This window comes from Podarcis gaigeae (assembly GCF_964106915.1).
Source record: "Podarcis gaigeae genome assembly, chromosome: 5".
NCBI classification, from domain to species: Eukaryota; Metazoa; Chordata; class Lepidosauria; order Squamata; family Lacertidae; genus Podarcis; species Podarcis gaigeae.
In genome coordinates, this window is record NC_139681.1 from 77,134,501 (window position 1) to 77,161,969 (window position 27,469).

General features: G+C 44.7%; 1 long non-coding RNA gene across 1 annotated transcript; it reads right to left on the reverse strand.

The window, feature by feature from the left end:
* Positions 1-222: 222 nt before the first annotated feature.
* On the reverse strand, positions 223-27,047 carry LOC310845150. Its single transcript, XR_014564517.1, has 4 exons — positions 26,936-27,047; positions 9,536-9,686; positions 3,517-3,579; positions 223-354 (listed from the first exon to the last, which is right to left on the reverse strand). It is a non-coding gene; the product is annotated as an uncharacterized lncRNA (long non-coding RNA).
* Between the last annotated feature and the right edge of the window lie 422 nt (positions 27,048-27,469).

The window sequence follows — 27,469 nt, forward strand, 5'->3', positions numbered from 1 at the left end:
AATTCAAGGAGGCTGAATAAAGTGATTTGCCCATCAAGCAATTAAAAACCATTTCAAGCCCTGGCCCAGGGCAGCAGCTGACATGCTTAACAATCTGTGTTAGCAAGGCTCGGAATCCATGCTTGTCTGTACAAAGTTCACAGCCCTCTAGTATTCACAAAGTGTTAATTATGTGGCACAGATGGGATGTTTCAACTTATGGAATAAAGCTGCTTCCAGGCAGGCTGTTTCTTTTTTGGAGCATGTCGTCTGTTTAACAGCTGATTCTGAGAAGGAGCTGACAGGAGACGGATTCTGCAGCATTGCATTCCCTGCATTTCTTGCTGAAAAGAGCATGTTCTCGGTGGTTGAATTCTGAAATAAATGCACTTGGGAAAGTCAAACTCTATGGGAAAGCCCTCAGCTAACCGAATTGTGGAAGGGAAAAGAGACACTGACAATATATTTGCATATTTGCAGTCTGAAAGGGAAAACATACCACTATGATAAGGAAATTCGACAGATGCCGTCTGCGAGCATGTTATGTTGGCAACTATGCTGCCAAAACTATGGAGAACAACAAAGAGAATGCCATTATGGAGAGAATTACAGCACATGTGTTTAGGAAACACCCTATGTTCCTTCCTAAAGCACTCAACTGAAACATTCCCCTCCATCCCCCCAAACATGAATATTGTAGCACAGAAGAATTCATTATTGACAGTCATCTCTCCTGTCAATGTAAAAATGTACCCCCATGCTAGCCTTCTCCCTATCATTTATTATTATTTATTTTCTTATTAGAACTTACACCCAGCCCTTCAAACACAGGATGAAGGCTGCTTATGGTGAAATATTACAAAACAGCTGAAACAGAAAAATAAGCTAGAAACAAAAAATCTATAGCAGCTGAATAAAAAATAACCAGAGTAAAACAGATCAACAGAAATTCAACTGCCTGGAAAGTTATTTGCCTGGCAGTGGAAAGTCACCAGAGTGGGCAACAGGTGAGCTTTTCTGGGAACAGCATTCCAAAGCTAAGGTTCCACAACTAAAAAGGCCCTGTCCCTTGTTACCAGTTGAAGCCATTGGTTCAAGTCCTACCCCCAGGGCAGGAGAAAACAAGCTTGTTCCCTCTTCCATGTGACAGCCCTTGAGATATTTGAAGATGGCTATATCTCCTCTCAGTCTCCTCCTTTTCAGGCTAAACATACCCAGCTCCTTCAACCATTCCTCATAAGGCTTGGTTTCCAGACCCTTGACCATCTTGGTTGCCCTCCTTTGTACACATACCAGCTCGACAACATCCTTCTTAAATTGTGGTGCCCAGAATTGCACACAGTATTCCAGGTGTGGTCTGACCAAGGCAGACTAGAGTGGTACTATGACTTCCTTGATCTGGACACTAGACTTCTGTTGAGGCAGCCTAGCATGGTGTTGCTCACTGGAAGGACAGATCCTGAAGCTGAGACTCCAATACTTCAGGCACCTCATGAGAAGAGAAGACTCCCTGGAAAAGACCCTGATGTTGGGAAAGATGGAGGGCACAAGGAGAAGGGGACGACCGAGGATGAGATGGTTGGATACTGTTCTCGAAGCCACCAGCATGAGTTTGACCAAACTGCGGGAGGCAGTGGAAGACAGAAGTGCCTGGCGTGCTCTGGTCCATGGGGTCACGAAGAGTCAGACTAAACGACTAAACAACTAAACAACTAAACAACAACAGCATAGTGTAAGCTTTTTATTGCCTCATGTTGACTCATGTTATGCCCCAAGATCCTTTTCACACGTACTGCTTGTAAGCCATGTGTCCCCTGTCTTATATTTGTGCATTTGGTTCTCCCTGCCTAAGTTCAGGAAGAAGAATTGAGATACAGTCATACCTCGGGTTGAATGTGCTTCAGGTTGAGCGCTTTCGGGTTGCGCTCCACAGCAACCCGGAAGTAATAGAGGGTGTTACTTCCAGGTTTCGCCGCTCGCGTATGCGCAGACACTCAAAATGACGTCACACGCATGCGCGGAAGTGGCAAAACACGACCTGCGCATGTGCAGACAAGCCGTCACATCTTACGTTCTGTTCAGGATGCGAATGGGGCTCTGGAACAGATCTCGTTCGCATCCCGAGGTACCACTGTATAAACACAGGACAATAAATGAAAGTAAAATATGCTATGTGGTCAACAATGTTGTGGTACCTAACCGAAGAGAGAAGTTCACCTTAAGATGATGGAGACCACCGATGTTCACTTTTGAAAGGGCTGTGGATCATGGATAGAAAACAACAACACTGTTTAATGCACTTAAAGGCACTTTGGGCTGCTTGAGCCGATAAGTCTTCGAGAACCCTGGTTCACACATAGCTCTGTGTTACTTGACTAGCAGCTGACTGTGCGGATTGACTTCAGGGATGTTTTTGAGGAGGCGTGGCACTGCCTGATATTAAAAGATTTGTCTAAGGTTTTAGATCTGCGACGGTTCATTCACACACTTAGATCAACATACAATGCAGCTGTCATCTAGTTTTATGAATATACAGGTGTAAACCAGCCATGAGTCACACTGAATAGAGGTGAGAAGTCTGCTAGAATAATAAGTAGTCTAAGAATAATTTCTGTGTTGCACAGACAGTCGGAGAGCAACGAGCTAAGATTTAAAGGGAAATTATATACACAGAGGAAATTGAAATGTATCCTATTAATTTTAACTGCACCAAAAATAGATTCTCTGCCTTTCACCAGCTCCTCCAAAGCTTGCTGTTTTCATCCTCTTAACAATTTACTCCAGTCAATGTTTTGATCTGCTTCATTCTACTGCTTTGTCAAAATAAAAAAATGCTTACACTGGGGATGTAGGAGGTTTACTGTCCTCTCTGAGTATTTCCTAAATTGGCAGTTGCTTGGGTGGGGGTGGGGATTAATAGATGAAGAATCAAATCTGGAGTGGAAAGATAGCAAACATCTGGGGTGTGGGGTAATCACAAAAATCTTGAAAGGAGAGCTATTCCTTTCTTAACCTGGAAATAAAATGATGATGTAAATCATGGGTAGGCAAACTAAGGCCCGGGGGCCAGATCCGGCCCAATCACCTTTTAAATCTGGCCCGCGGATGGTCCAGGAATCAGCGTGTTTTTACATGAGTAGAATGTGTCGTTTTATTTAAAATGCATCTCTGGGATCTTTGTGGGGCCTGCCTGGTGTTTTTACATGACTAGAATGTGTGCTTTTATTTTAAATGCATCTTTGGGTTATTTGTGAGGCATAGGAATTCGTTCATTTCCCCTCCCTCCCAAAAAAATATAGTCTGGCCCTCCACAAGGTTTGAAGGACAGTGGACCGGCCCCCTGCTGAAAAAGTTTGCTGACCCCTGTTGTAAATGATCACAGCTTAATAAACCTGTATGCATCCAGTCAAGGCATTTCTTCAACAGCCAGTGTGGTGTAGTGATTATAAGTGTTGGACTAGGGCCTGGGAGACCAGGGTTCAAATCCCCACTCACTGAGTGACCTTGAGCCAATCACTGCCTCCCCGCCTAACCTACCTCACAGGGTTGTTGTCAGAAGAAACTGAGGAGTGGGAGAATCATGTACGCCGCCTTGAGCTCCTTGGAGGAAAGGAAAGATATCAATGTAATAATCAAGATAAATAAACCATAATAAACAGCCCTTGCCTGCAATCAGAGTCTCAAGTCATTTATACATTTGTGAGATGGGAGCATGGTTGTCCCTCTCCATTCCTGTTTGGCTCATGGCCGGCCCTCCCATTAGGCAGAGTGAGTCAGCTCCTGGATACTGTAGGATGGGAAGAGGAGGGAACTGGGTGCGTACAATGCCTTGCTCTGCTCCTCCTAAGCTAGACTGCTGCCAGTGGCGTAGCGTGGGGGGTGCAGGGGGGTGCCGGCCGCACCAGGCGCAACATCTGGGGGTTAGGGTTAGGGGGCGCAAATCCACAGGTTAGGGGGTGCAAATCCACGGGTTAGGGGGTGCAAATTACTTGCCTTGCCCCGGGTGCTGACAACCCACGCTACGCCACTGACTGCTGCCTTCAGGTGCAGCAGAAGACAATGTTGACAGCATCCAAGTATGATTCAGCTACAATTCTGGTCAGTTTTTGTACATGAAATACGAGGAGCCATCATCTTGTTGTTTGCCTCAGGCAGCAAAATGTCTTGGGCGAATTTTGGTATACAGCCCAATATTTGGGAATGGTGACAGTGCTAAGACTAGCCCTGGCCCTGTAGAAGGGTTTGAGGTGTGATTCATTCTCACATTGTAATTCGCTTGACAGCTATGTTATGGTGTAGGAAATCTATCACATACTGAACCCTTCAGCAGACACGGGGCAGTATGCAACGGAACAGCTGCACGAGCACAAGGCTTAGTGCTGGTGCAACAGGAATCCCATCCGCTCCTCCCCATGTGAGTTCTGTACCATCCTTAAATCTGATCTGGAGGGTTGGGGGAAACCCCAGAAGAGATTTAAGGAGCACGTAAGAGGAAAACTTTCCATTGTGCAGGGTGAGGAGAAGGTGGGAATAATTACAATGAAGAAATGATGATTCTGCAAGCTACACCTGCTGAAATTGCCTCTTATACTTAAAAGTGTAGGGAGTCCTATCCTTTTTTTTTTTTTTTTTTTTGCATCTGCCCACCGTACCTGCAGCCTTTAGAAGCCAGGGAGATGCTTATGCACTCAAAGATGGAGCCTGGGGTTCAAAATGGAGCCCAAAAAGAGACCCAATGCCAATGTGCTTAAACTGGTCAGACCAGTAGGTCTTCCCACATAAGCCAACCTGGAATGGACTATTTATTTACTATCCTGCAATAATAATAAGAATTACAGCAGCAGCAGCAGCTCCGCTCTACCCAGCTCTCAAGGACTGCCTATTAGAGGCATCCCACACCATCTAGACATATTTGTTTAGAAGCCTTCAATACTTGTATCTCTAATTTATTTCTCTTTCCACAACATAATCCAGTGTCCTCGATTTCCCCTACACAGAATGTCTTTTTATCCAATAACATTCTTCTGTTTGATGACTTCCATTTTCAAACACCTGTCCCTCCTGGCTGGTATTTTTGTATAACTCCGTATTAACCCTTTATTGTCAGTGCTGGATATTAAGAGTGGAAGTTTTGTGAATAAAATGACATTAGGCCCCTCAGAGCCAGCCTGGTGCAGAGGTTAAAGGAAGGAGAGGTGGTAGCCTCCAGATCTTCTGGACTAGAACTCACATCAGCCCCACCCAGCATAACAGGGCTAGTAGTCCACAACATCTTGAGGAGATCACATGTTTTTATAATGTTGCACTGTTTTAGTGTTGTTAGCCGCCCTGAGCCCGGCTTCGGCTGGGGAGGGCAGGATATAAATAAAAATTATTATTATTAATATTATTATTATTATTATTATTAGAGAGTGTTGGACTAGGACAGGGGAGACCAGGGTTGAAATCTTCAGCAAGCTGCGAAGATGACTCTATGATCTTGGGCCCATCACTGTCTCTCAGCCCAACCACAGGGTCCTTCCGAGAATAAATTGGGGGGGCATGTGCAATGTCTCAAGCTCTTTATAGGAAAGGTGGGTTGCAAATGTAGCAAGCAAATAAGACTTCCATGCCCCACTGTTTCCTTTTCAAACAATCTTACAAAATCTCTCAATCTGCAGCTTGCAAAAAGCAATAACCGAGCTGTCGTCATGCTTTTAATATGTTGGGTAATCAGATTCCTCAGCACTGAAGAGATAGGTAGATAGATAGGCCCCATTTATTACTTTTCTTTTGTTTTCTTTTGTAAGGTTAAGATCCTTCTGAAGAGCTCTTGTTAACTCTAAGCATGGCTTCGGCATTCTTCATTTGAAGACGAATGGGGGAAAATGTGGATGTTTTCAGTCTAAAAGTGTTGTGGTTGTTGTGGTTGTTGCATTTCTGCATCATAAAATATGCTGGTAGCCCCTATATTATTTGGAATACAGTGGTACCTCAGGTTACATACACTTCAGGTTACACACTCTGCTAACCCAGAAATAGTGCTTCAGGTTAAGAACTTTGCTTCAAGATAAGAACAGAAATCAGGCTCCGGCGGCGCGGCAGCAGCAGGAGGCCCCACTAGCTAAAGTGGTGCTTCAGGTTAAGAACAGTTTCAGGTTAAGAACGGACCTCCGGAACGAATTAAGTACTTAACCCGAGGTACCACTGTATACATTTTGTTTACAACTGCCAGAGGGATAGCTATGTTAGCCTGTTTCAGAAAAAACTATAGAGCAGAGCTCTCCAAACTCTGTGCCGTGACACTTTAATGCAGTGGTTTTGAACCAAGTGGTTTTCAACCAGTGTGTCATGACACCCTGGGGTGCCTTGACTGATGGTCAGGGGTGCCGTGGGCAACACTGGCCTCTGTCCCTCTTTCTTTCCCTCCCTCTTCTGATGCCCTCTCAAGTCTCTGCCTCCCAAAGGCTTGCACAGCTGTTTGTTGCAGCAGCCCTGGCTACAAGGTTGATCAGAGGCTGGCAAGGGGCTGCTTCCTAGGCCCCTGTGGGGCAGTGGGAGGAGGCACCTCTCTCTGCAGTGGGGCAGGGAGACCAGGCGTGGCAGCAGCGGCTGCCCAGAGGACTCCCAAGGAGAGGAGAGAGGAGAGGAGGCTGAGGAAACCTTCCACAAGGGAGGGTGTTTGAAAAAGAGTGAGAGGCTGCCAGCTCTGCAGGCAAGGGGTGACATAACTGGGCTCCTGAGCCTCACAGGGGTGCCGCAGAAATGATGTAGTTGGTTAAGGGAGCTGTGGACCCAAAAATGTTGAAAACCTCTGCTTTAGTGTGTTGGCTGCAGTGTGTAGGTTTGTTGTGCAAACGTTCCCCGTGCTCCTCCCAGGTCTGGAAAGAGGTTAGTTTAATCTCCAGTTTGCTAGTAAAACTGAATGACTGTGTCGCGAAATGGTGCATGTCTAAAAAGTGTGTCACCAACATGAAAAGTTTGGAAAGCTCTGCTATAGAGTGTCTTAGAGGTCAAGGCCTGCCTAAGCCATTTTGCAACAAGACACACACTCACATGCACGTACACCCTGCTGCTACATCCAACAGTGTTGGGACCCACTGTGTGTTGCAGGCTCTGCAGAGATGCTGCCCTAACTCTTGCAAGGCTTTAGCCAAGGTAAGTGGCCAAACAGGAGCTCACATTTCACAGCGAAGGGTCCATGCTCATTCTGGCAGCCCAGCAGGTCCAGGGGCAGGCAGAAGGAAGGATTCACTTCACAGCTGGGGCTGATGGGACTTGTCCAAAACATCAGGCAGGGGGAAATAAAGTTAGTGAAGGCTGGTGTAGGGCCATGCTCCTTTACCCTAACCTCAGCTGACTCCGATTTGAATTGCTTTACTCCCAAACAAGTGTTACGAAGGCCAGATCTACACCATACATTTAGAGCACATTGAATGTGCTTCTAGAGCTCATGGCGTCCCCCAAAGAACCCTTAGAACTGTGGTTTTCCTCCTCAATCAACCACAATTCCCAGCATCCTTAGCAAACTACAATTCCCAGGATGCTTTGAAGAGCACATTGAATTCCCAGGATGCTTGAAGAGCGCATTGAACGTGCTTGAAAGGTATGGTGTACATCTGCCTACTTCTGGCCAGGGAGAAGTTCCAGAGACAGGATCACTGGTTTCAGTTTTGTTCTTAGATGAGATAGTATTGGAGATCACACATACACATGCGCAGGGTGGTATTGTAATATTTGCTTTATTTACAAATATGCAAGCAGAGCAACATCAAGGGCAAACAGGAACTACCTCAGCAGATCCCCAGAGGGCAGTTTCTGGTGCTGCCTCTCTCCTCAGAGCTTGTAGCCCCTAGCTCTGGCGAGAAACTCTCCTCTCTTTTCCTCCCCAAATTTCCCATTCAAGTTCCAAAAACAACAGTAGCAGCAACAGAACTATCTCTGATCTTTGACCTATTGATCTATGGAGTGGAAATTACAGCCCATTCAGAAAACATCCCACAGCCTTCGATAAGAAAATCAAGGTGCTTTAGTTAAAAAATAATAATAGTCCTGACTCCAGTCAAATGCTTTAAACTCATCTTGCAAGCACAAATATTTTGCTGGTTAAAATAATTGTAGGAAACTTCCTTTCGGAACTAACACCCCACCCCATCCCACCCGTTTCAAAACACCTGATAACAGGAAAAGCTCTCCTTGCAGCCCATAAAGAAGCCTAGTAATGGTGCAATTCTTTACAAGCCTAACCTACCTCACAGGGTTGTTGTGAGGATCAAATGAGGAGGAGGCCTATGCACCACACTTTGAGCTCCTTGGAGGAAAAGTGGGTTATAAGTGCAATTAATCAATCAATCATCTACTCAGAAGTAAGCCCCACCAAGTTCAATGGGGCTTGCCCTAGGTCAGAATGTCCAGGTCTAAGGTAAAGGGTAAAGGGACCCCTGACCATTAGGTCCAGTCGTGACCGACTCTGGGGTTGTGGCGCTCATCTCGCTTTAGTGGCCGAGGGAGCCGGTGTTCAGCTTCCAGGTCATGTGGCCAGCATGACTAAGCCGCTTCTGGCGAACCAGAGCAGTGCACGGAAACGCCGTTTACCTTCCTGCCGGAGCAGTACCTATTTATCTACTTGCACTTTGAAGTGCTTTCGAACTGCTAGGTTGGCAGGAGCAGGGACTGAGCAATGGGAGCTGACCCCATCGCGGGGATTTGAACTGCCGACCTTCTGATCGGCAAGTCCTAGGCTCTGAGGTTTAACCCACAGCGCCACCTGCGTCCAATGTCTGGGTCTACTTGGTAGTAAACCCTATTGAACCCAATGCAATCCCATGCATATTTACTAGGAAGCAGGTCCTACAGTGTGCTCAACTAGGTTTACTCCCAGGTAAGTCTATAAAGCTCTGCAGCTTTGGTGCCTAAAATGTGAGGCGGTGCTTTTTCCCAGAGCTCTGCATTTTTTGTTTTATTTTAAACTTGCTTCAAAAACGTCTTAACTTTCCACCTTCAAAGGGTCTTGCTATGCAGCGAGATGGGTTGTGCCTGGGCCTGAACCGCAACGGGAGCTGATATTAAGCAGCGGGGGTGTATTCATCAGGAAAATGGAGGTCAGGAATGAACTCAGGATAGCTTACTAGGTAGAGCTAAGAGCCTCTTAGTCTCAACGTCGTGGGTTCGAGCTCCACGTTGGGTGAAAGATTCCTGCATTTGCAGCGGGTTGGGCTAGATGACTCCCCGGATCCCTTTCCAACTCTTGCAATTCCGTGATTGATGGAAGGTTGGACCAGCCTTCCAAGAGCCCCTCGCTGCCGTTCCCTTCGCCGCAGGGTTGCAGTACCCCCGAGAGGGCGCTAGGTGTCATGCGGCCGAGACCCATTCAAAGGCTCCTCATGCAACTTGGGCACGTGCGAGTTAAAACGGAGAGCCGGCGTTGTCTCTGTAAAGATCGCTGCTCAAACGCTTCCATTTAGAGAGAGAGAGAGAGAAAGGGGGGGGGACCGGTCCAGGGCTCTAATCAGCAACGGCCCCCTTTGCAGCGCGCATTTTGCCAGCTCCGGCTCGCCCGCCCCCCGCATGAACTCACCTCTCCTTGACCCTCCGCCACTCCTCTACTGCGGCGACCGACCAATCAAGCCCTTGCTCCTCGGCCACTTCGCTGAATGCAAACGTCTCTGGCCGTGCCTCTATTTCTATGGTAACCCAGCAGAAGAGATGCGGTCGCGCGCATTACAGGGCTGGAATAAGCAATGGGGAGATGGGAAGCCCTTCACTTTAAATACAAAACAAAACAAAAACGTATTTTGGGGTTGTTCTAAGCTGCGCTGTAGAGATAGACGGTTCTCTCCCCGCCCCGCTCAGCTTTATGGATTTCTTTGCAACGAATCTAATGGCTGGTTTTGCCGATGAATGGTGAATTGTGTCAGTAAGGATTGCCTTAAAAAAAAACACACCACACACAGACACACATTTCCTTTAACAACAACTAGACAGGAAGAAGTTCAGCAGGTGAAGTTCCCTTCCTCCACCCCCACCCTGTGCAAGTTTGCTAATATTATTACTGTATTGTATGACCCTCGGGGTCGCTTCCAATTATGCAATTCTCTGATTTTGTTATATATTTGTTCATACCCAGCCTTCTTCCCTAAGGCAGTTTACAGATAAAAGAACAACTAAAACATGGGGGGGGACCCTAATCATTTAAAAACATTTAAGCATTTATAGGATTAAATAGATCGTTATATGTTGCATGTATACATACAATCACAACCAAACAGCACAGCACCAACCCCCTCATTCATAGAATTGTAGCGCTTGTGGTGGTGGTGAATTGTGAACTGAAAAAAAGTACAGTGGTACCTCGGGTTAAGTACTTAATTCGTTCTGGAGGTCCGTACTTAACCTGAAACTGTTCTTAACCTGAAGCACCACTTTAGCTAATGGGGCCTCCTGCTGCCGCCTCGCCGCCGGAGCCCAATTTCTGTTCTTATCCTGAAGCAAAGTTCTTAACCTGAAGCACTATTTCTGGCTTAGTGGAGTGTGTAACCTGAAGCATATGTAACCTGAAGCGTATGTAACCCGAGGTACCACTGTACTATGAGCAAGACCCCTAGAGAATCAAACTCAGTGATGACAGCTATTGCCCATCTGTGCTTGTTTTGTGAACTGAAGTACAACCTGTGAATAATTTCTCCTCTGGAAGGCCCACCGAAATGAATGGGAGTTGTACAACAGCAGTACATAGTCTGCAGTTGTATACAGACTTACCTGGGAGTATGTCCCATGGGACTACGTTTGAGTAGACGTTAATAGCATTGCCCTGTTTGGCCCTGTTCACACACTTGCTTCTTCATATTCATTCTCCTTTATAGGAGAAGTCTCTGGTGGCACATTATGAAACTATCATGTGATTGCCCCAACATATACCCAACTTGCAACTTAAGCTATATTTAGTCTGCCAACAGTCAGCCCCTATTTGTTCTGCTGACACCGAATCTAATTTTAGAAGTTTTGTGATGGAACAATAAACGTGGATTATGTAGTATCATGGAGCTGGGATCTGCACATCCAGTTCCACATTAGTAATATTCATCTCTTACTTTCAGTTATCTTGTACAAAAGTTTTGTGTGGGTGTGTTTGTGTGGGTGGGTAACATTTCCAACTAAACTATTAAAACATTGAATTCATGCACAATCCCGTTTCTGAAAATCTAAACTATCATTAATTCATTTGGTTCTGGTTATGAATTGCTTTCCATGAGGCATCCCAGAGCAATTTGCAATACAATAAAAACATATATGGAGCAACTGCATGTATAAAGGCCCAATTCTGACATATGAAATGGATCTCCAGATAGGATTGGATTTTTTTTTAGGATGCCCTCCTGTAGAACACAGTTATCTTCTTCTTCTTCTTCAGCAATCACTCATAGCCGAGTAAGATTGTCTTCCATAAACACAGTTTTAACAATGATTCCATAAATGACTGTGGAGGCCAGTTCTGGATCCACATGTCCTTCCACAGTGGGGACATTGGTTTCCAGCTGGGAGTTGATCATGGTGTGGATTTGGCAAGTATTCCTTCCTCTTAGCACATTTCTCCCTTGCATCCTGAGTTCGAGTGTCTTCAAAGCCCATGACACCTTTGGTAAAGGCTGTTCTCCAGTTGGAGCGCTCGCAGGCGCTGGTGTTTATACTACATTTTTTAGATTTGCCTTGAGACAGTCTTTAAACCTCTTTCGTTGACCACCAGCATTACGCTTTCCATTTTTAAGATCGGAATAGAGTAGTTGCTTTGGAAGACAATAATCAGGCATTCGCACAACATGACCAGTCCAACAAAGTTGATGTTGAAAAATCATTGCTTCAACACTGGTGATATTTGCTTCTTCCAGGGCACTGGCATTAGTTCGCTGGGTATGAAGGGAATGAGAATCTTTTAGGCATTCTGGTTCCAAGGGATGCAGGGCTTTATGTATCAGTACCAGCTCCTTGAACTTAGCCCAGTAGCCAATTGGCAGCCAATTCTTTCAGCAGCAATATACTGGCAATATTCCACCCCTAGTTAGCAGTCTCGCCTTTACATTTTGCACTAGCTGCAGTTTCCAGATCAGCCCGAAGGGCAGACCCACCTTGGAAGAATCCAATCTGGAGGTTAGCCGCACATGGATGACAGCGGTTAGGCTATCCTGGTCCAGAAACTGTAGCTGGTAAAAAGGCACTCATAGCCTGGGACTCTAGTGACAGAGATGGATCCAAGTGCCCACCAGAACTATGAACCTTCTCCTTCCGGGGGCATATGACCCATCCAAAGCAAGCTATTGACCAATAATCCAGACTTAGGAACTACTCGCCCCCAGCATCTCCTCCTTGGCAGGACTCAGAGAGTCACTTCCTTGGCTCTCATCCAGCCTACCACTGAAACCAGGCACCAGTCCAGAACTTGCATGGCTTCTCCTGATTTAGATGTTACAGAGAAATGGAGCTCAGTATCATCCGCATACCGATGACAGCTCTCAACAGCTTCATGTAGATGTTAAATCGAAACAGGGACAGGATGGTACCCTGAGGCACCCTGAAGCAGAACTGCTAGGGGAACGAGAGATGATCACCCAACACTGTTCTCTGAAACTGACCCTGAAGGTGGGAACCAAACCATAGTAAAACATTGTCCATTTCACGGAGCAGGCTCAGGAAGCTACCATGTCTGATAGAATCAAAAGTCCCTGAGATCAAGTAAAACTAACAGGGTTTTAATCCTCCACTCCTGGTGATAAGGTCATCCACCAGGGCAACCAAGGCTGATTCAATCCCTGTCTGAAACCCAACTGGAATGGGGCAAGATCACCATTTCATCCAAGAGTATTTACGACTGTTGTACCACAACGGACTCAATCACCTTCTCTCGAAAGGGGGAATTGACAACAGGGTGGTAGTTGTCACAAGCCAATTGGTCAGTCCAGGGTGGGCTTTTTCAGAAGTGGCCATATCACTGCCTCTTTCAAGATGGTGACCCTTTTGAAATCTGCCAAACATACATTGCCATTGTAATCACAATGACAAAACTCTTAACAACACAAAAGACTACACGCTTTAAAAAGTATTATTCCATGTGTGTGTTTTTTATAAAGATGGACCATTTCTCAACAAAACTTTTCAATTGCATATCTTCTCTAATCTTAAAAGTAGTTTTATCATATGTGCCAAGTCCTATAATCTTAACATCTATTCCAACAAAGAGGGCACATATTTTTTGTTTCCACTTGCATCTTTTATATTTCCAATTATAAATAATTTTCTAAGTATTTAAATGTGATTGTATAATGGGGTCCCCACTGTGGTGGCCCATGGGTGCCATGGTGCCTCATGTGATCTTCCCTTGGCACCCACAAAGCCTATGAGACCCCCCTCCCCCACCCTCTACCTCCTTGGTCATGGAAAATTGCATGCAGCTGCAGGAGAAAGTTAGGAGGAGGATCCTCTTTCCCACTTCCTCTTTGAGCTTGGTGTGCTTAAGGATATGTTCCCATTAGCAACTTAAAATGCAGCGAGCTTGTTCTGCCAAACCCGTGCATTTCAAGCCACATTCACACAGTGTTGTTCACATCAGAGAGAGGGTGGGGATATCTTTTTGGTTTCGCTGACCATGCACACACACACCCCGGACGCTCACACACCCCGGACGCTTACTCCAGTGGCACCTGGGCACATTCCCAGGGGCAGGGTGAGCCATCCATAGGGGCAGGGTGCACCGCAGGGCCTCCAGAGTCTGCCTGCCTCCTCCCAATCAGCTGCCCTACAGCTGGGGGGGGGAGCAGTGGGTGGACCATTTGGGCAGCGTGGAGTCTGCGTGCACCCAGGCCACCGCATCTCTCCCAGGAGAGACATGTGGCTCGGGTGCATTACAGCCCTTGCGGTGATTGCTGCCTGGCATTTTGTCACCCCTGTCAGTTGTGACACCCAAAGCGACCCGCCCCCACTGCACCCCCTTCCTCTGCCCCTGTCTTACTCATGAAGCTGTTATCTGTGCATGTGGAATGGCTGTCTCGAATGTGCACACCATTCACAAAGGGAATGTGGCATAATAATATACTACTACTACTACTAATAATAATAATTTATTATTTATACCCCGCCCATCTGGCTGAGTTTCCCCAGCCATTCTGGGCGGCTCCCAATCGAGTGTTAGAAACAATACAGCATTAAATATTAAAAACTTCCCTAAACAGGGCTGCCTTCAGATGTCTTGTAAAGATAAGATAGCTGCTTATTTCCTTCACATCTGATGGGAAGGCATTCCACAGGGCGGGTGCCACTACCGAGAAGGCCCTCTGTCTGGTTCCCTGTAACCTCACTTCTCTCAATGAGAGAACCACCAGAAGGCCCTTTTCTAGTCAGACTGAAGCTGGTTTGAGGGAAAACACATTAAGCAGCAGTATTTGTCAACGAGTTGCAGGATCTAATACCACGGAAACTAGCACTAATACACCCAAGAACCTCACCAAAATGCTGGAAAAGCTGCACCTGCATGGGCACATACCTTCACATGTGATGGGAATGCCCCCAAATCCAACTCTTCTGGAAACAATCATACAATAAATATGCAAAATAACTAAGCAAGTATTAGAAGTCACCCCAGAACTGGCCCTGCTGAACATCTTCCAAGATAATAATGCCCACTCACATCACAAAGAGCTCATAACCCATCTATTTTCAGCAGCCAGAAGCATCACAGCCAGACACTGGAGAGACCTGTCAGGAGTAAGCATAGACCAATGGTACTAAATAGTATGGGAAACAGCCTTACTGTATTAGAAAAACTAGCCAATAAACTGAAACTGACACGGGGACAAATAGAAGAAGATGCCTTAACCCAGGTATGGTTACCCTTTATCACATACACAGCCCAACAAGACAACAACAAGAGCCCACCAACAGCATATGAATCAATCTGGTTAACCTGACCCAAACACACACACACACACTACTCACACACAAAAACAAATTTCACCACAGCCAATCAGAGACAACCCTAGGCCACCCCCAATTTCTCTCCTCACCAAAGAAATACAAGCGAATAGTAAAGAGAACCCACAATCAACACTGACATAAAACCCCACATGTACACTAAGTAGAAGACTAGAAGCATTGCCACCTGACCCCACCCCACTAACCACTCTCCTCCATCTCTTTCTCTCTTTCCTTTCTCACCTAACATTGTATGTATATATAAAAAAGGAGCTGCAGGATCGATATGGGCCCCCTGACGATTAAGTCCAGTCGTGACCGACTCTGGGGTTGCGGCACTCATCTCGCTTTACTGGCCGAGGGAGCCAATGTTTGTCTGCAGACAGTCTTTCCAGGTCGTGTGGCCAGCATGACTAAGCCGCTTCTGGCGAACCAGAATGGAACCAGCATGGAATCTCCGTTTACCTTCCTGCCGGAGTGGTACCTATTTATCTACTTGCACTTTGACATGCTTTCAAACTGCTAGGTCAGCAGGAGCTGGGACCGAGCAACAAGAGCTCACCCCGTCGCAGGGATTCGAACCACTGACCTTCTGATCGGCAAGTCCTAGGCTCTCTGGTTTAACCCACAGCGCCACCCGCGTTGTGTGTATGCAGCTTCAAAAACTAGCAATGGGAGCGCACTGGATCTAGAGTAAGCGGTGATGTGAACAGGCCCTCCAATTCATTCTATGGGATCTAACTTCTACACAGATTCCTTGGGAAAGTGAAGTGTGTGTCTTGGGGTGAGAGTGAGCAGCAGTAACCAGAAGGAGTGGCAACTGCAGCACTTGCTCAAAAATCCCGTCTTAGATCTGCTACCTTATGGTTCATTTGCCTGATTTATTTGATGAATGGGGCTCAGCAGGTTCAAGAAAAGTGCACATATTAAAAAGTTATTATATAATGTACCTGCCTCTCGCCCCCCCCCCAAAAAAAATCCCATCATGCAAACCTTTTAATTCCTCTTTGCACCTGTCTAGTAAACTGTTAACAAGAGTATAGAGCTTAGTCACAGTGGCAAGAATTATTGAGAGACAGCTTAAAATGACATGGAAAAGCCTTGTGGCAGAAATACCCTCGTATTCACTTGAATAAATACATAAAACCTGGATGTTAGCTCTTGGACCATTAAGCTGCTTTACTGGTGCATTACCATGTAAATCGGGATGTGTCTCGACTTCATTAGTCATTTGCTTGAGAAAAAAGGAGTAAAAGTGACAGCTTCAAAAATTAAGGAGACTATAGGTAAGTGACACACACAAAAAATCTCTTTGGCTTTTTAAAGGCATTTTCTCTTTAAAGAACAGGTATTATATAATTTAGTGTATACTTCAAAATGTAACTTTTGCGTGCATAGTTATTTATTTATTGAATTTATATCCCGCTCTTCCTCCCCTAGGAGCCCAGGATGGCAGATACCTATGTAATTTAAAAACAAAACAAAGACAGTCTACAACTTGTAAAAACAACCATAGTTAAAAACATTCCAAAAATGATCACAATTAAAAATCAGCTTCCATCCAATAATCTTGAGGTTGCCAGGAACAGTATTCTTCAGCCACTAAATGGCTGTGTAAACAGGAATGTTTTTAGCTTCCTCCTAAAGATTAATAATGATGCAAGCAGGTGGACCTCACTAGGGAGGGCATTCCACAATCAGGGAACCACCACTGAAAAGGTCCTGACATGAGCTATTGCCAACTGGGCAGCACTGGGCACCACTAACAAGGCCTCATCTGCCTATTTTTGGGTCTGAGCAGTTGTGTATAAACTAGAGTGTTAATGCACATGTGGGGATTGCACAAATCCACATATCTTTCCAAGCAACATGAATTTTTGTACACTACAGTGGTACCTCGGGTTACATACGCTTCAGGTTACATACGCTTCAGGTTACAGACTCTGCTAACCCAGAAATAGTGCTTCAGGTTAAGAACTTTGCTTCAGGATGAGAACAGAAATTGTGCTCCGGCGGCGCGGCAGCAGCATGAGGCCCCATTAGCTAAAGTGGTGCTTCAGGTTAAGAAGAGTTTCAGGTTAAGTACGGACCTCCGGAATGAATTAAGTACTTAACCCGAGGTACCACTGTACAGGCTTAAATTGGTTTAAAGGTCGTTGCTTCTCCTCCAGGAAAACTGCAAAGTGCGTGTGGTAGGAATTTCTTAGTATACTCCCTGAACTACAATTCCCATAATTCTTTGAGAGGAACCAAGGCACTTAGCAGATATAAAACTGCTAAAAGCTTGTCACACACAAATATACTCCACGTGTACCCCACACGTGTACACAACTATTCACAGGCTCAATATTCAGGGGCCGGGGACCTTTAAAATAACCAATGGGCCACCCATTTCAGAAGTGGGATTCCCCCCTTCTTTTCCCCTGTGTGCCCCCCAAATCAGCTTCAGGGTGTTGAGAAGGGGAAACAAGAACTTAGAACTCCCATTGTGCAATCAGATGTCTCTCCCCACCCCCTCTTTTTACAAACTTTATTTAAGAAAGAAAAAATTCCCCCAGCAGATTTCTGTTGTGCAAGTGGATGGACAGCACTGGATGTCACCCAAGATAATTCAACATATTAAAGCACATTAAAACAGCAGCCAGCCCTGTAAAGATCATAAAACAAATTAAGCATGCTGACTTCAGCGTCTACCTCACCACTGAGGAAGTATGGCAATCTAACAATGGTAGTTTAATCAGCCCTTTGCAATGGGGAACTCATTGAGGCTAAATCCCCGTGACTCTTAGCCATAATTGTGCCAGCTATTTATATTCATGTCTTACCTGTTGGGCGGCTAAGCCAGCCTGGCGAAACACATGTGTGTGTGTCTCATGATTTCTTTTGTTCTTCCCTGTCTGAGTAGATGGCAATGCCTTTGATCAAGATCATTGGCATGTATTAGGAAAGCACACTCATCTTTTGCCAGGTTCTTCAGTGTTTGCTAAAGGTGATTAATATCTCTATTTTTTGTGTGTATCTTAATTCCAGTGAACTACAAAAGGTGAGTGGACCTGAGCAATAGTTCTTGGCATATGTGGGGCAACGGTTATGTATTAAACTTAGTAATTGCTTGTCGCCAAAGAAGGTTTCCAAGCAACTCACACAGAAAAATCTATGAACAAATACAATTTACAATAGAAGGAGGGGGGGAGAGAATAATATAAACATTAATATACCATACAACATACATCTCAAGCAGCCCTCCCCCATAACAGCAAAAACAACATTGGCAGCACAGTAACAAAAACCAAATTTATACTCCCACCCGCTAACCAGCAGAGAAAATAAAACTTGACAGAGTAAGTAAGTTTTTGAGAAGAGTTTAAAGACTGCAAATAGTGGATCATCCGACATAGTTTTGCAGTGCAGTTGCTACCACCCAAAACCAACTGTTTCCAGTGGAAGATTATACTGTAGAAAGGTTAGAGTCACATTTGTTGCTCTGTCCATTTTTGCCTCTGGCTTTGCCCTCCAGTGACCCTTGGTCCTCAGCAGCAAATGTGGCCTTTGAGCCAGAAATGGTTCCCCATCTCTACTATACATGTAGAAGAGGGTTATCTTGTGACTACTCTTCTACTCTAGCCTTTAGCAGCTAGTTTGGAAGCAAAGCGTTTCCATTAAAGTACAGAGTATCTCCAATTTTCTGCAATTGGTGCTCTCCTACAAGACAATTTCTACTTGGTCCTTGCACAGTGATCTTCTTGCCATGCCTTTCTCCTTGCCTCTCTCCATGCCTCACCCATCCCTTGATGAAACAAATCTTCTCTTGCGTCTTGTTATTAAAAATTCACAGTCACTTTATAGTTTTTCTTTATAGACTCCAAGATCTGAAGTTCTCTCCACCGAGCTCAGCTGCAGCCAAAGTGGATTGCGCTGTAATCCCAACAAAAAAATATAGTTGACCAAGAATTCTGTCTCCGCAGTACCGTTGCGCTTTCACGCAGGATAGTTCCTTTTGTCGACTCACTAAAACATATTCTACATCTTACATAGGAACCCATAATTCTTTTGGGAATTATAGGGACAGAACTACCTAAACTGTATGGAAACTTATTCAAGTACGCTACTACAGTGGCAGGAATGTTACTCACCCGAAAATGGAAAGAAGCAGAAGTCCCAGCAAAGGAAGAATGGATACAAAAACTTATGGAATATGCAGAAATGGTGAAACTTACTGGAATAATAAGAAATCAAGATAACAAACTTTTTATAAATGAATGGAAATGGTTTATTGAATGTTGACAGATAAATTGTAAACAGATAAGAATATTGGCAGGATTTTTGCAATAACCTGCAGTTTTATAAGAGTATATATTTAAAGTAGATGAATAAATGAGCAAAGTGAGTTAATTTAGATATGCAGAAGATGTTAAAAATAAATTTAAGGAACCGCAGAAATAGGGGGAAGGAAGTCAAGTTTTGAAATGTTAAAAGGATTGTAAAATTAGTGAAATTTATAAACCTGAAAAGCATAAATAAAATTAACAAACATAGGAACCTAGGAGAGTGCCAGACCTCAGCCAGCTTCTGATTGTGCATAACCGCTGCCTTCAAGCCACAGTCCTCAGCAAGTGAACATGTCTTCTCACTGCTCTGCAACACCCTATTGCCAGACGATCTCTTCCTTCCATTTGCCACTTTGCTTCCACGTGGAAGGTGACTGCCCCGTGCTGAATGTCTCAGCTGTTGCACACTGTGTTCTTCTAGGGAAGAGAAAATGGACCAAATGTATATATCCATAAGGAACATAAATGAGAAGAGCCTGTTGGATCAGGCGCTGGCCCAGCTAGTCAAGCATCCTGTTCTCATACTGCGAGTGCACACACACACACACACACACACACACACACCAGATGCCCGTAGGAAACCTCACAAGCATGACCCAAGCACAAGAGCTCTTCTCCCTTCTGTGGTTTCCAACTGGTATTCAGAAGCATCGCTGCCTCCAACTTTTGGAAATATCACTGCCTCCACTCAGGTGCAGTGTGCTTTGGTGAGATCACAGGCCACCCATAGCCAAACAGCAAGAGATGGCCAACACACATCCATTTAAGCAAGAAGCATTATTATATGAGGGACGCGGGTGGCGCTGTGGGTTAAACCACAGAGTCTAGGACTTGCTGAACAGAAGGTCGGCGGTTCGAATCCCCGCAACGGGGTGAGCTCCCGTTGCACGGTCCCTGCTCCTGCCAACCTAGCAGTGCAAGTAGATAAATAGGTACCGCTCCAGCGGGAAGGTAAACGGTGTTTCTGTGCGCTGCTCTGGTTTGCCAGAAGCAGCTTAGTCATGCTGGCCACATGACCCGGAAGCTGTACGCCGGCTCCCTCGGCCAATAAAGCGAGATGAGCGCCGCAACCCCAGAGTCGTCTGCGACTGGACCTAATGGTCAGGGGTCCCTTTACCTTTACCTATTATCATATGAACGTAAGGAGAACATGCCATTATCTCCATCTAGTTTGGTGTTGCCTACACTGACAGGCAGTGTCTCTTTGGGATTTAAAGAGTGAGGCCATTCTCAGTCTTACCAGGCAGTGCCAGGGATTGAACTTGGAACCTTCTGCATGCAAAGCAGGTGCTTAAGTAGTGAGCTACGGTCTTTGTGAAAGCAAATGGGACACCGCAAGGAAGTTCTAGCTGCAACTGGCAGCTTTTGGACATTTCTGCATTCCATTGCAGAGTGTCCACTGCAGCACATGCCTTAAACAGCTTTGTCTTACATATGGGACACAGCCTTTGTCTGCCCTTTTCTGTGACTGCGCAGCTTCCAGTATTTGACAGTGGAAAATATGCACGCGGTTCATTCATGGCCAGTGAGGACACTTAAGGAAACAATGAATCAACAGCATGAAATACCAGTGTTAACAGTGTGCAATCCTATGCATGCTAATTGCGAGGCAAGTTCCATTAGGATTGCTGCTTAAGTGGAGTCACCAAAGCAAATTTCTAGCACATGGTGTGTTGTTGTTTTTTGTTTAGTTACAAAACAGAGCACTGGTTTCGCAAGGTGAGAAGAGCCATGGGGGTAGGATGTGTGGTAATTTGGGGATTTTGTTTTCTATACTGTAGCTTGATGTGGGCCATTGTGATAGGCTAGGATTAAAAATTAAAGTTACAGTAATTCAAATGGAAGAAAATGGGACCTGGGGTTGGCTGGGATTGGAATCCCGAGCTAGACTGCCAGGGAGACTGACTACACTGAGCAAATGTCCAGGAGTTCCATTTTAGAAATGTAATAGAGATGTTTGGGAATGACGAATATATGATGGAAAGACTTTCATTGAAATGCAATGGACTACAGCCATCTAAACGGCCTGGGAAATCTCTCCACCAACAACTTGTATCGTGTACACAGGTTTGTTTTATTTTCTTTTAAATCCCCTTCTATGCTCTCTCATTTATTCTTACATAACTCCTCATGGTTATTTTTACATTTCGAAATCCAACTTGTCTGGTTTTAAATTAGGCTATAAAATTGAACTGCTACCAACTTCCCTTCCCACTCAGTCTCAATGTGTTGGCCATATTAATCAGACTAATTGGGAGCAATTGTACCAGATTACATAGATAAATCATCATGATTACAGAATCTTCACTACGGGAAAACAGAACTCAAAACAGCTCTGAATGATTGCAAGCCGGGGTGTTGCTGATGGGAAAGAACTCTGCAAATGCAAACTGCAGAGCTCAAATAAACAATCTGTTTGTTCTTGCCTTGAGTTGTGCCGTTGCCAGCCTGTAAGGGCAACGTGACTGTGGAAGAAAGCTATTTCAATGCAATTTCTGGACCTCTCAGTCTAATCTACTTTGCAGGGTTGTTGTAAAGTAGGGCACGGGTGGAAAGAACCAAACCTTGAGTTCCTTGTAGAAAAAGCAGGTCGTAAATTTATTCTGTGCTCACTGTAATCTAATTTATTGTGGTTTGAGTTCCGCTGAATTTTCGCCCATCTGGAAAGCTCATTTGTGAAATCATCCCAGATGTCGCTTCAGAATAAAATGAACTGGGTTGAGGAATGAGATGTTAACAGATAAGTACCATTTTACGGGGCAGCCTGGCCAGTGCAAATATACTGACAGATTTTTGAAAGGCTATAAAACTCAAAGTGCATGGGAGAGAAGGTGCACAATGTAGCTGTTTTCAGAAGGAACTCAGTGTATAGCTTTCAATCTCTCTCTTCCCCACATGACTCAGGGTCCACTTGTAACCCCAGCTTGCTTCTTGAAACACTTTAAATAAATTGGATTTGTTTTCCTTAAAAAATATTGCCCACTTTTACACCTCTCTCTCTCTCTCTCTCTCTCTCTCTCTCTCTCTCTCTCGTGTGTGTGTGTGTGTGTGCAAAGGGAAGTGTGCAAAGGAAGAGGAAGGTCACAAAACCCTGACTATGGGGGTTTTCCTTCTGGGTATTAGAGACACCAGAAAAGGAAGAGGAGGTGACAGTCAGCCATAGTGAGCACATTTGTGTAGTGGCTCATTCAGCCAAAAATATGCTACACACACACGCACACACACACACACACACACACACCTGGATTTCCCCAGGAAAAGGAAGGACCCAGGAGTGTGATGTCATGGTTTGCTTCCTAGAGCTATTGTCAGTTTAATCTCTAAATATTGCTGTCAACATCTTTCTCTGGGTTCAATAAGGGCTACCCGGGCTGAAGTCCCTCATCCCAGTTCAGCCAGAGATACATTGGAGTAAGTTAGGGTTGTCATAGTTCAAAAAGTGAAAATCTGGACACCACCTTTTGCAAAATCTCAAGAAAAGAAAGAAGTCACTGAGCTATTTTGAAGGAAATTCGCCAAAATCTTCTGAAATTTTCATGGGCATTCAAGTGATTTCCACCTGAACACTAATGGGTGTTTTCTGGCTATGTCCAGAAAATTCCGGACGTATGGCAAGCCTAGGGAAAGTTCCCTATCCCATCTCAACTGAGGGTTAGCTGAAGCTGGCTGACCCAGCACTAAGTCCCAAGAAAGGGGAGGCAGGGCAGGTGCAGAATGACCCCTGTTCTAATCTCCATTCAGCTTGGGCATGTGACCTAGCAACCCAGTGGAAGTTACACTGGCAAAAAGGGTGTGTATGTAAGAACAAACTCTATTTTAAAGGCTCCTCCCCCCTTTCTGGCGGTCTCTGGCTAGCTCCGCCAGCTGTTCCCCCAGTTCTGACCAGAGTTTGGAATAGGGTTAAAGTATGCCTTCTTAAGTTCTGAAGGTTTCCTACCGTTGGGCTTACTCTGCAAGTTTACTCTGAATTTATTAGCTATTTCACTCCAGTTGGCCATGCATAGCCCACGATGTACTTCCCATGTGTTTGGGAAACCCCCAGTCTTTTCTAGATTTAGAACATTTTTATTTTTCTGCAATTACTGCCACTTTCACTTCTTTCAATGCCAGTGCCATTTTTGGACATTTTTTTTTTACCCTTGAAGCAGAAATGTGACACCCTGCTGCTCCATTACGGTGTGTGGGGTGGGAAGGCACACAGAGAGGTTGATGGCAGAAACGTGATGTTCCTTCAGAATCTGCTGCACAAAGCAATTGCACTGCATTGCTTCATCCTGGTATGACTTGTTCCACTACTTAAGAAATATATCCTAACATCATAGCCTTGGTCCTGGATTCTTGAGGGGGCATTTCCATTGAGCCTAACCTTTGTGGCCCTGCGGTATCTTCTCCCATTTGAAAAGAGTTGCAGAAGCAAAAACTAAGTGATAACCAGATTACGTTTGTAAGTTTTAATGAAGCATTGTGATGGGAAATATATTAAAAGGGGATGAAGTTTTACAGCAATAATATAAACAACAAAAAAGAAAGGTGTTTAAAGTTAAAGAATGAATGATTTACAGACAAGTTGAGGGAAGTCGAAAAAAAGAGAAATAAGATGTAGCTAAGATGTATGGAGTGTATAATTTTATTTTGTATTTGAAAATTAATAAAAAATATATATATTTTTTAAAAAATGAAAAGAGTTGCAGAAGTGCAGACCCCAACATTTCCTGTTCCGACTCTGAAGCTGCGAGATGCATTAGCAAAAGGAATCGCCTGGTATCTCCTTCCATTGTTTTGGAAGGTGGTTTTTCATTTTATTTTAAAAGGTTATCCTTTGATAACGTTTACTGCCAGAACTCGCTGATGATGTAGACTCAGAGGTAGGCAGCTTGGTGTTTGCCAGATGTTTGGGACTACCATTCTAGGGTCCCATCTGCACTGGACATTTAAAACACTATTTCACTGCTTTAAATAGCCGTGGTGAAATATACTTGGAGTCGAGAGTGGATTTCATGCTCTTTATTCAGCTCATAGTGGTGAGGAGGAATTAATGTTCCCCCAAAATGTCTGTTTTATATACATTATTTACACAATGGGCCCCACCGTGATTGGCTAATTCCGGGATTCACCTGTAGGCCAAGCAGGTTGCGGATTCACTTCCACCTGGAGCTGGATTGGGTGGCTCCTGTGGACAATCAGACTGCTGCATTCTGGGTCCTATTGTTCTAGGTCTAATCAGACTGCTGCATTCTGAATCCTATTCAACTCAGTACATAACACATGGCTTCTCCCAAAGCATCTTAGGAAAGATAGTTTGGTGCTGAGTGTTGTTAGGAGACGCCTCTTCCCTTCTCAGAGCTTCAATTCTCAAGAGTGGTTTTACAGTCAAGCCATCTTCCCAGTGCACTCTGAGAACTGAAGGAGGAGGTCTCCACACAATGCTCACCACCCTTAACAAATTGCACTTCCCAGGATTCTCGTGGGGCCAGGGAGGCCTGACTATTCAAAGTGGTATGATACTGCTTTAAATGTACAGTGCAAATGGGCCTTGGAGATGCAGGTGAAGACTATCTCAGAGCCTGTTCCAGCATCTGTGTACAGGGCCCTCTACCATCAACTGCCCTGTGGGAAAGATTTTCCTTAGGATGTGAAGAGAGAGGACAGGCAATGACCACCTTAGAGCCACTGCCAGCTGAACTTTCTCTTTCCCTGTGCCATATATACCATCAACTGCCCTGTGAGAAGGAGTCAGTGAAAGAGAGGCAAGCAAAGACCCCCTCAGAGCCTGAATTACCCCCACCCCATTGGTTTTGTCTTTCTTGTAAGCTGCCTTGGAAGGATTTGTATTGTTGAAATGCAGGATATAAATGGTTGTAATAGATAAACAAGCCCCATCAGCATGGGCAATGATCAGAATGATGGGAGTTGTAGTCCAAAAATATCTAGAAGGCACCATGTTGGCTTACTTGTGTCGCAAGGTACATTGGTACCTCGGGTTAAGTACTTAATTCATTCTGGAGGTCCATTCTTAACCTGAAACTGTTCTTAACCTGAAGCACCACTTTAGCTAATGGGGCCTCCCGTGGTGCCAGAGCACTACTTCTGTTCTCATCCTGAAGCAAAGTTCTTAACCTGAGGTACTATTTCTGGATTAGCGGAGTCTGTAACCTGAAGTGTATGTAACCCGAGGTACCACTGTATTGGGATATGCCTTTCAGCTGCTCTTGCCTGTTGCATTTGCTTTTAATAGGTTCTTAACTGGTTTTAGATGGCATATTCTATTATCAAGCTGAGCTACCTTGAGTGATTTGTTTTTCTTTTCTGAAATAAAACAAATGATCAATAATGCACTGAATGGATCTCTACCCACCCAGTGGTTATGATAGATGCAAGCGAGCTGCTTATTTTATAAGCCTCTTGCGTCTCTGTGGGTGAACTCTCAGTTATTCAGCTAGCTCTGTGGCTGATGAGTCATTCCTCGCCCTTGAATCATTTCTGATGGATGTGAAACACCTCCCTCTGAATTGCTACCTTGATGAGACATTTGCATGACCAGTTTCATGAGAGAATGGGAGCAGTCTCATGATTTCCCATTCATGTGCTCCAGCTGATCTGGAGACACGTGTCTAATTTCTCCCAATGTCTTCCTGTGTTGGGTTTCATTCTACAACTGACCAGAAGAAGCAAAATGCCAGGAACTCTGTTGTCATATGTGGCTTGGGTGCAAGCAAGCAATTAAACCGTAGGACATTAAAGTCTCACCAGGGTATCTCTCGGCTTCATCCCATGACAGTCACTAGGCAGACATGAGATGGTTGATAGACTGTGAATATTTCAGGGCTAGGAAAGATTCCTTTCCTTATTTTTACTGGCCTTTCAGTTATCTTACACTCAGAGCAGAGCTGGGTCTGCTGTTCTTTATTTGATTCTTTCAGTATTTATTTCATCTGCCTTGCCATGTGGGTAATTTGCCGCTTGTATTACGTTAGTCAGAAAACTCAATAAAAGTATGTTGTTTTTTAAGTGGGTGTAAGCATTCAGTAAGTTTATTAGGACAAGCCTAGATAATTGGGGTGTGTCTCCAAAAAAAATGCAGGGCATGGATTATCTGTTATAACACACATCACTGTGACGTCTGTCTGATGGTAGTAGACACTGTTGCTAAATGACACCGCTTATGGATTTGGGTGGGAGAGGTGGTGCACTCAAGTAATTGTGGGACGTACATGTGACAAAACTACTTTCAGCATCCTTCTCCATTTTGGCTTTATCCAATACTGAGGATATAATTCCAGTTACAGATAGGTAGCCGTGTTGGTCTGCTATAGTCAAAAAAAAAAAATCCTTCCAGTAGCACCTTAAAGACCAACTAAGTTAGTTCTTGGTATGAGCTTTCGTGTGCATGCACACTTCTTCAGATACACTGAAACAGAAGTTTCCAGACCCTTCTATATAGTGAGAAGGTGGGGAGGGGTATTACTCAGAAGGGTGGTGGGAATGGGTGATTGGCAGATAGCTCATCACAGCTATCTGAGTAATACCCCTCCCCACCTTCTCATTATATAGAAGGGTCTGGAAACTTCTGTTTCAGTGTATCTGAAGAAGTGTGCATGCACACGAAAGCTCATACCAAGAACTAACTTAGTTGGTCTTTAAGGTGCTACTGGAAGGATTTTTTTTTTTGTTTTGAGGATATAATGACATACCTATTTGGGAAGCAAGCTCCAGATGTCCAGTGGCTCCTAAGAGTTCATCCATATTTGTGGACTGCTCTTGGTTTTCATTCCACAGAGGTATCCAGGCAACAGGTTTGTTGACCTAACCTGGGTGGTAAAGGATGGAGTGCTTAGTCAACAGTATCTTAAGTACTGACCTGACCTGCAGACAGTATAATGACTTGGGCTGTGATTGGTTATCTAGCCAAATATAGCCTGCATAGACAGTGTGATGCAGTAGTTAGGGTGTTGGGCTGGGACCTGAGGAATCAGGGTTGAAATCTCCACTTAGCCATGAAGTTCAATCCATGAAGCTCACTGAGTGATTTGAGGCCAGCCTAACCTGCCTCCCAGGGTTGTCGTGAGAATGAAATGTGACAGTGGAAAGCCATACATACCACCTTGAGCTCTTGGGAGGAAAGACATGCCATGATAAAATAAATATCTAGCACAAGAAATAGGAGTGGGTCCAACCTGCATCTACAGTTCATTTCCAACATGGCCTTGACCATTAATACTGGCATT